The sequence below is a fragment of the Hemicordylus capensis genome, chromosome 1 (genome assembly GCF_027244095.1).
Source record: "Hemicordylus capensis ecotype Gifberg chromosome 1, rHemCap1.1.pri, whole genome shotgun sequence".
Taxonomy (NCBI): domain Eukaryota; kingdom Metazoa; phylum Chordata; class Lepidosauria; order Squamata; family Cordylidae; genus Hemicordylus; species Hemicordylus capensis.
The window spans coordinates 7,805,622-7,811,968 of record NC_069657.1 but is presented as its reverse complement, the minus strand read 5'-3'; positions in this window follow the sequence as shown (position 1 = coordinate 7,811,968).

The window sequence follows — 6,347 nt, the reverse complement described above, 5'->3', positions numbered from 1 at the left end:
CTCACAGACCTTAGATGAGGAGATAGACCTGTGGCTTTCCCCACCTGATTACGGTGTGGGGAGGTAACAGGGACCTCCATTATTTTGGAACTGAGCCTTGTCTGTGGATGAAGGCAAGCAGTCCAAAGAGGGCCCCATAGACATTTCCTTGTGGAATTGGGCCAGAACAGTTCTGTTGCTAACCTGGAACCACGGCTCAGTTTTCAATCTTTTTCCTGTCAGTTGCTGGAGGAGAAGTTGGAGATCTGTCCACTATGCTTCTAACAGGTCAGGGTAATTTCTGGTATAATGCCAGCATAAGGTGATCCTACAACAACCGTATTGCTTTACGTATTTTGTACTTCTGGGAAGTCTCAGGAAAACAAGCCTACAATTAAATGCAACCAATTAGGCAAAAACGTAATTAGGCTCAAGGAAAAATGTCCCCAGGCTCAGCTAGGTTAATCAAGTTGAACTTTTTCTTTAAGTACCACCATGTTTCTGTGGAACTCAAGATGGTATACTGTATTTACCTGAATCCAAGACTAGGATTCCCCCCAAGTTGTTTGGTGTTAGAAATCAGAGGGTTATCTTAAATTCAGAATCTTTTCCCTTTTGGGTAAATATAGCTCTAATCTGTACTGTATTTAACATCTATTTTATAAGGGACTCATCTTAAATGCAGAGTCTTCTTGTATTTGGGTAAATATGGTACACCGAGTTCCAAGGTGGTCTCCCATCCAGACCCAGACCTGCTTAGCTTCAGAAAAGGTACTGCATCATTTGCCTTCAGGCACACGCTGGGGACTTCATAAATTATCTTTATGCAGTTGTTGGAGTAACCAGTAAAGTTAGAAAGAGGGCTACAGATATGCCCATATCTCTCCCCTGTATCAATTCAGTTAGCAAAATAATTCATAATCTCCAATGGTAAATGCCAAAGTCACGTTTTTCTTCAACTGGCATGAGACTGTGCACTGATTGAAACTTGTACCAGGGCAGCTGAAATCTGCAGGGGAGACTACCCTGCTACTCACATGGTCTGATCCAGCCCACTTCCTGTCTAAGAAGGAAGCTAAAGATTGGCCTGGCTCCTGGGAAGCTGGAGGAGTTTCCTACCTGCTGAGCAAAGAGACACCTTTTAAAAGTGGTGATTATCTTTACTGAGCAGAGGGGGAGCAACTGGCCTGTCTCTATCCCCAGCATAGCATCCCTCCAGTGGCTGTAGCTGGTATCTATCTAGTGTTTCTTTTTTAGATTGTGAGCCCTTTGGGGACAGGGAACTATATTATTTATTTATATCTATGTAAACCACATTGGGAACTTTTGTTTTGTTGAAAAGCAGTAAATATTCATATTGTAACTGCCCCTTCTGAAAACAACACTCCCAAATATCAGGTCTTGGTTTCATGTTTGCATTCAAGGAGCAGAGGGGAAATGCTAATAGCAGCCCGTTTGCACACCTCCAATCTAATCCCGCGGTTGTGTTATGAGCAGGACTTAATTATAGCTCAGGCTTACAAGGGCTCAGGTCTGACTGCAACCTAATCTGAATGCCAGAAACATGTAACCCTAGAGGGCCTCTGATGAAACATAGCTGCTCCCACCCATCTGGGATTAAAGATCAACACCTTAAACCCCAGCAGCTTTTATCTTAGAAAGTAAGTGCTGATACCAGTAATGATTAGATTGTCAAAAGATAGATAGGGCCATTTCTCAACTCCAGCCTGATGAAAATGTGCAGTTGTATCTTGAAACAGCAGTAACACAGGATATTTTTCTATGGTAATTTCATCTTTGGAAAATTATGCTCAAACTAATTGTGTTCACATTTTAGCTTCATTTTGGAATGCAAAAACTGTTTATGAGAGAAGCAGCTGCAGGACAGAGCCGGGGAAGAGGTGCTGTTTGTTACCTTGTTTTCCAAAATAAGAGACTTTAAATAATTGTTTCTTTCTTGTAAGAGATTCAATGAACAATTAAAAAAATATATATCAAGTGATAGAATTTGGTTTATTAAGTCCCTGTATTAACAGAGCAATGTAGTGTAATGGTTAGAGTGTTGGGCTTAGACCTGAGTTTATATTCATGCTCAGCCACAAAGGGTACTGAATGACATTTTTCTGGTTAACAACTGAAAGGCACTGTGAGTCTTGGAGACCCCGACAGCAGGACTCGAGAGTATTAGTTCCTGTGCTATAGCTCCACCAGCCTGATTTCTGCTGCATAACAGCACCCTACCTCTGTTGCCAGATTTGGCTTTTTTCAAGCCAAATTTTGTGTTACGTGACCCTACTCATAGGAACATAGGAAGCTGCTGTATACTGAGTCAGTCCTTTGGTCCATCCAGCTCAGTATTGTCTGCATACTGACTGGGAGCAGCTCTCCAAGGTTTTGGGCAGGAGTCTCCCAGCCCTACTTAGAGATAACAGGGAGTGAACCTGGGATCTTCTGTATGCAAGCATGCAGATGCCGTTCCACTGAGATCCAGCCTCATTTCCCAAGGGGAATACAGTATCTTGCTGTGCTCACATGTAGTCACCCATACAAATGCAAACCAAGGTGAACCCTGCTTAGCATAGGGGACAATTTGTGCTTACTGCTGCAAGACTGACTCAGATGGCCAGAATATACTCCTCCCATTATGGCCAAAACCAGCACCGTTCCTCTTCTGCTGGTTCAAAAACCAAGTGCAGATCAGGGTTTCTTGATCTTGTGCCCCCAGATGTTGTTGGACTACAGCTCTCATAATCCACACCACAGTAGCCTTTGGGGCTGGAGATGATGAAAGTTGTGGTTCAACAACATCTGGGGACCCGAGGTTAAGAAACCCAGCTGAAACTAATACTGAGCTCAGTGGACTAGCTGTCTGATTCAGCAGTTGTTATTTAAAGCAGCGGTTCCCAACCTGTGGTACTTGGGAGGTTGCTGAACTACAATTCCCATCATTGCCAGGAACAATAAATTGTAGCTGGGGATTATGGGAGTTGTAGTTCAACCACAGTAGTGGTAGTAGTTGTATTTTTATTATTTCCCTGCTAACAGCTGGAGAAGACTTTTGAGGAGACCATGGACAGCCAGGAAAACAAACCAATGGATCATAGAACAAATCAATCCAGAATTTCCACTCAAGACGCAAATAACCAGGCTCAAACTAGCATACTTTGTACACAACGCGAAAACCCAGCTCCCTCGAGAAGTCCATAATGCTGGGGAAAGTTGAAGGAAAGAGGAGAAGAGGACAACCAGCAGCAAGGTGGATGGACTCGATTACAACAGCAACGAATGCACTATGGAGAGACCTGAAAGGCCAAGTTGAAGACAGATCATCTTGGAGAGAATAAGAACAGAACAGCAGCCCTTTTGGATCAGGCCCAAGAAGGCCCATCTAGTCCAGCATCCTGTTTCGCATAGTGGCCCACCAGATGCCACTGGAAGCCTACAGGCAGAGCTGAGGGCATGCCCTCTCTCCTGCTACTGTTACTCCCTTGCAACTGGTACTCAGAGGCATCCTGCCTTTGAGGCTGGAGGTGGCCTATAGCCCTCCGACTAGTAGCTGATGACGGACCTCTCCTCCATGAAGTTATCCAAGCCCCTCTTAAAGCCATCCAGGTTGTTGGCTGTCACCACATCTCATGGCAGAGAATTCCACAAGTTGGTTATGCATTGTGTGAAAAAGTACTTCCATTTGTTGGTCTTAGATTTCCCGGCAATCTATCTACGTCGTCGCTAAGATTCAACACCAACTTGACGGCACTTAATCAATCTTTCAGTCAATCAAACTGATCAAAGAAGCACCTTTTAAAAGTGGTGATTCTCTTTATTTAGCAGGGGGAGAACAACTGGCCCTATATACCCCCAGCATGGCAGCATCTCTCCAGTGGCCCTTGCTGGTGTCTTATCTTATGTTTCTTTTTAGACTGTGAGTCCTTCGGGGGACAGGGAGCTTCTTTCTTTCTTTCTGTCTTTCTTTCTTTCTTCTTTGTAAACCACTTTAGGATCTTTTGTTGAAAAGTAGTATCTAAACAATCATAGTAGTAGTATTATGGTCTCTGACCAGCATAACACAACATTACATACATCCAGATACACACAGTATCATATTAGGTACAAATAATTAGATTGCAAGACAGTTCAGCAACATCTGGTGTGCCACAGGTTGGGAACCCTTGATTGAAAGGATTTGATTTCCTACCTTTCAAGACAAAAAAAACTCATAAGGCAGCTTCATGTATTCATCCCTCTCCTGTCATACTGCTGAGCTGGGTAAGAGGTGTGTGAAAAGAATAGTCCATTAGAGATGCTCCAATGGACAGTTATCTTCAGCTGTATTTATTATCATGGTAGAAGGCTGGTTATTTCTTTTTCCAACCAATGCTTCCTCTGTGTTAGATGTACCAGCCTCTTCTCAAAGACCACTCTCTTTGATAATGCTGCTCCTGAGGGAGATAAAGGAGCCAACCGGAAATGGGGTGTGTATGTGGAAGAGATTTTAATAAAGATTTTTCTTCCTCCAGGATAAGCTCAGCTGTTCATCTCATGCTGTGATGTGCAAGGACCAGAGTTTTGACTGCAATTTGACAAAGAACAAGGCTCCAAGCACCCCAGTATCTGGAGATGCAGTCAAGGGTATCCCATTAGCACTGGGCATCAAGGACTTGAAACTGGAATTCCATTTAAGCAGATTCAGGGTGGACACTAGGAGTTTCCTGAATGCAAGAGCCTATGGCAGTGGAACCATCTGCCTCATGAGGTGGTGGGCTTTCCTTCTCTAGAGCAGGGCTTCCCAACCTTGGGTCCCCAGATGGTCCCATTCAGTGTTCCCTGTAAGAGGGATTCTCAGATGTTGTTGACTACAACTCTCATCATTCCTAGCTGCAATGGCCTTTGGCTGGGAATTATGAGAGTTGTAGTTGACAATATCTGGGAATCCCTCTTACAGGGAACACTGGTCCCATTGTGGAGCCACAACGGTTAAAAATTGTGGATGATGGAGGTTGTAGTCCCACAACACCTGGGGACCCAAGGTGATCAGGAAACCCTACTCTTGGGGATATCAAGCAGAGACTTGATGGCCACTGTTCAAGGATGTTGTAACAGATTCCTGCATTGAGCAGGGAGGTGGACTAGAGGTCCCTTCCAACTCTAGAATCTGTGATTCTATGACACCACCTAATGGTGGGGAAATGACTTAATTGGCAAGCCAGAGGTTGCCGGTTCAAATCCCCGCTGGTATGTTTCCCAGACTATGGTAAACACCTATATTCAGCAGCTGCGATATAGGAAAGATGCTGAAAGGCATAATCTCATACTGCATGGGAGATGGCAATGGTAAACCCCTCCTGTATTCTACCAAAGACAACCACAGGGCTCTGTGGGCACCACAGACACCGACTCAACAGCGTACTGTACCTTTATGATGTATATGCATGACAGATTCCTTGAAAGACATCCAGCATTGGAGTATTGGCTACTTCAGCATTTTGCTCACACTGGAGATTAGTCTTCCTGGAATGAATTTCCCACCCTCGGGCTGGCTGCATCAGTTATTGCAGGGAAGGGCATACTTCAGGCTTATAAGATCCACTGTGACATTTTGTTAGAAACCCAAAATCTACTGGAGACAGGTGAAAAATGATGGGTCAGGAGGCAGAGCTGGTTATCTCCCACGTCCCATTAGCTGGGGTGTTCAAACATGGGTCCCCAGATGATATTACATTTATTACATTTTTATCCCATCCGTTCCGGTAGCCCTGGGTAGTTTACAATCAATAAAACGACGAAATGCCTGCTCTGGCCATTGTGGCTGGGGATGATGGGAGTTGTAGTCCAACAACATCTGGAGACCCAGCTGTATCCTGCATCTTCAGATCATGCCTGCTAGGATTCCACAGACACAAAGCAAGGGAAACCGGACATTCTGCTGTTTGTCATTTGCTGTTATTTTAAAAATATGTTTGTTTGTTGTTGGGCCAGAGTCCTAGGTAGGTACAGCACAAGCAGGGGAGAAGTGAGCATGTGGCCAGAGGTGGGGCGGCCCTTTCATGAGGTAATGTGAGACTGAGGCCTCCAGCAGCAGATCATCGGGGGCCCAGAAAGATGGTAATATGCCTTTTTGCTCCATTTATTTTAAAAAGTGGGAGAAGTGATGAAGCTGCACATTCTGCCTCATGAGCTGCCATTGGCCAGAGGTGTTTAGAACTGGTCTTGTGGTAGCAAGCATGGATTGTTCCATTTGCTAAGCAGGGCCCACCCTGGTTTGTATTTCAATGGGAGACCACATGTGAGCCCTGTCGGCTGTAAGATATTAACTTTAGGGCAGGCATCCCCAAACTGCGGCCCTCCAGATGTTGCTGAACTACAACTCC